Source organism: Phragmites australis, chromosome 7 (genome assembly GCF_958298935.1).
Source record: "Phragmites australis chromosome 7, lpPhrAust1.1, whole genome shotgun sequence".
In the NCBI taxonomy this organism is placed as follows: Eukaryota; Viridiplantae; Streptophyta; class Magnoliopsida; order Poales; family Poaceae; genus Phragmites; species Phragmites australis.
The window spans coordinates 17,672,389-17,676,127 of record NC_084927.1 but is presented as its reverse complement, the minus strand read 5'-3'; the positions used below and the strand labels follow the sequence as shown (position 1 = coordinate 17,676,127).

The 3,739-nt window shown below is 53.4% G+C and overlaps 1 pseudogene; it reads left to right on the top strand.

The window, feature by feature from the left end:
• Positions 1-1,087: 1,087 nt before the first annotated feature.
• LOC133923459 (class V chitinase-like) lies at positions 1,088-3,119 on the top strand (annotated as a pseudogene).
• Positions 3,120-3,739: the final 620 nt, after the last annotated feature.

The following is a 3,739-nucleotide window of genomic DNA, read 5'->3' as shown; positions in this document are numbered from 1 at the left end:
GCAGACTAGCATACCAATAAGAGCCCAGAATCAGTTGGGCATGGCGAGCTCAATTGTAGTCCCCCGGCCCCGATTATGTTATCGGGTTAGGCTCGATCGAGCAGCGAGCACTGCGCGCTTAAAAATCTCTGCCTGTCGCTGCTCAATCACTTTTCCTTGTGAAGCCGGCCACGCCGACGCCACAGCAGCAGGCAGGAGCTCCACGACGGGCGGCGGCACGGAGCCGTCGGGGCTCGCTTCGCAGCTCCGGCGAACACCTCCCAGCTCCCGTGAACGTGCTGCGCACTGACTGAGGTGCACACCTGCATGGTAGAAAGGTGCCGGCGTCGCACAAGAGGACACGCGGATGGGATTCACACGCGGCTCTTCCTCACGCATGCTGCCCACATCCACACGCATGCGCTCCACACTGTGCACCAGGTTGATGCAGTCTGACTCTGATCTGATTGAACGGGCTTGGCTTGTAGGCGCGGACAGCATCTTCAGGTTTACCATTCGCCTTCGCGCTCGAGATTACAGTTTCCAAATGACACTAATCTTACTCCAAATAATATGTGATTTAATTTTCTTTCTTGAGGACTCTGAGCACTTGAGCGGGTCGAGTAGGCGCACCTCCAATTAAGTGCTCGAGAGCCGAAACTGAAAGCCAATTTTATCTATAGTTATTATAACAGATAATCTCTTTAGTGGATCAAATATAATATATTCTTCTAATTTAATTTGGATCCACATGTAATAGGGTAATAAGTTTTATGCATATATAGACAGATTACTAGTTTGTAGCTAGATTTTCTTTCTTTTCATTCATTCTCTACTCCACATGGATATAAATATGATGTGAACACTCCTATAGGAGTAGATTGTTAGAGACGGCTCAACGGCTGGAGAAAGAAAAATATGTGCAATTACTACAGTAGTGCAGATGCTTTTACTTCGGACCCGTGCCTACTGCTGATGTCGGGGACCTGTGCAGTTGGTCACGAGGATAATCCTTTCCAAGTGAAGCGGACAATCATCGACAGCCAGCACATGCGGCATATATACTGTAGTTGGTAGTGTGCAGTGTGCTGCTACGTAACACAGTCACTTCAGTTTAACCCCTCTCTCACTCCACAGTTTATGCGACATTTCGGATTCAGGATGTCTGAATTATTAGTGATTTACTGCTGTTACAAATTTAGCTTTCGAAAGAGCATGGAATCACTATCTGCTGACTAGTTAATCTTTTGCAGGACGGCCCTCATCATAGCATCATTTGTCTGAATCTTAGCAGAAGCTTTGCAAAGTGAGCACCAGAACCAAACACTTGAATAACAACACGGCTAGATTCCCTTTCATGACACAAAGACATTTCCTACCCACCACCGCCACCTCCCCGCCAGCAATGGCATCCTCCGCCGCCGCCACCAAGACCAGCACACGCACCGTCCTAGTCTCCATTGCCGTCGCGCTCTCGCTCTCCCTCTCTGTTTCGGCCCCTACGCCGTCCGACGCTCGAGAAACGGCACCGCTGTCATCGACAGTGCGTGCCGGATACTACCTCGCCGCCGGCGCCCGCCTCCGGCCGCTCGACAAGCTCGACGCCTCCCTCTACACGCACCTCTACTACTCCGCGCTCCCCGTGCACCCCACCCGCCTCACGCCCGTGGTCCCCGTGGACTCGGACCAGGCGCGCCTCCTCGCCACCTTCTCCTGGGCGCTCAAGGCCAAGAACCGCGCGCTGAAGACCCTGCTCTCCGTCGGCACCGCCGGCATTGCGGGTGGAGCGGCGGCGGAGTCCGACCCGGCGTTCGCCGCCATGGCCGCGGACCCGGCGTCCCGCGCAGCGTTCGTCTCCGCGGCATTCGCGCTGGCCCGGGCGAATGGGTTCGACGGGCTCGACGTCGCGTGGTGGTTCCCGGCGTCGGCGGTGGAGATGGCCAACTTCGGGTTCCTCGTCTCCGAGTGGCGCGCCGCGTTGCCCCCCGGGTTCTTGCTCACGGCCACGGTCTACTTCTCCAACCACGTCTTCGACGCGCCGCTCCCCAGCGTGGACTACCCGTCGGAGGCGGTGGCGAGGGGCCTCGACTGGGTCAACGTCATGGCGTTCGGGCTCCGGCCGCTGGGCGCCACCAACGCCACGGCCTTCGACGCACCGCTCTACGACAGGGCGTCGCACTTCTCGGCCAGCTACGGCGTCGTGTCGTGGATAGACGCGGGCGTGCCCGCGAGCAAGGTGGTCATGGGCCTCCCGCTCTACGCCCGCTCCTGGTTCCTGCGCAACAAGGCCAACAACGGCGTCGGCGCGCCGGTCGTCGCCGCGGGGCCCAAGCAGCGCGGGAGCAACGCCACGGGCGTCATGTCCTACGCCGAGGTCCAGAGGCTCGCCGTGGCCGGCGCGGGCCAGCGCGCGGTGACCACCACGTACGACAACGCGTCCGTGTCGTCCTACCTGTCCGTGGGCGACGTCTGGGTCGCCTTCGACGGCGCAGCCGTCGTGGCGGAGAAGCTCGGCTTCGCCATGCGGCGCGGGCTCCTCGGCTACTTCCTGTGGCCGGTGAACTACGACGATGCCAACCTCACAGTATCCAGAAGAGGTCTGCCAGTGACACTGTTCCATTGCCATGTCAGTGCTGAGCTGATACTTACCCACCTTGCACCCTGTTTCAGCATCGGAGGTCTGGATGCAGAACGAAATTTCGTCGAATTTGAAGAATGACACCGGCGTCAGGCAGACACAGGGGCCGGTCCGGGTGCCGCCAACTCTTCAGTCGCCTCCTGGACCGGCGCCGGCGCCGGCGCCGACATCTCGATCGGGCTCATGGTTGCCTCGGAGGAAGCATGATGTGTTCCTCCATATCCATTTGGGGTTGTTAATTCTTGTGTGGTGTTAGTGTCCAAGGGCTCGTACTGGATTGCAGCGATTCTGAGTTCTTGACACTGGAGGTAGGGGATCAGCATTGCAGAAAAATTGTGATGTATTTCATTGTATTATAATTTCGTGTAGGTGCAGCGAGCAGCAGTTTCAATTTTTCTTAACACTGTTTTTGTTAGGAAGCGAGAAGAGTTTGCATCAACAATGGTGTAAATCGAAGTATTTTACTGAACTGTACAACTTTTTTCTATTGACTAGCCATGGTTTACTCATGTACAATTTCACTTGAAACAAATTTTCATCCTTTTCGACAGAAACAAACAAATAAGTTGCATCCATGCATTTGTCAAATATGCGCCGTGTTCTGACCTCAAAGCAATATGCCCAATTGAAAAGTTTTTCCTTTCTACTACCAGTTCAATTTGGACGCTCTTTGAAATTTATCCTAAGCAGATTACCACAAACGCGGCAAAAATACTTCCAAATTAAAGCAAACAAAGGCAATGTTCTGGAACTGAATATGAAACGCATGCCAAGGTTAAGCCACAATATCTTTTTGTTTATGTTTACGAACTCCTATGCATTTGGAATCCAAGAAATTATGAAGAATGGACTAACCCATTGTTTCAGTGGATAAAAAGTCGGTTAATTACATCAAGGACAACTAAAGCTTGTGTTGAATGACAAAATAGGCTTTCTTACAGGGGGCGAAGCTAGCAGCCAAACCAGAGGTACACAGTCCTTTACTGTTTATTGTATGAACAGTAAATTACTGTTTGTACTAACTATTATTAACAGTGTTTTTGGATCGGAGAGGTGCTTATGCACCCACACTCCATAGAGCCACTGCTTTCTTGAATTTTTCACACCATATCGGTTTTGGGC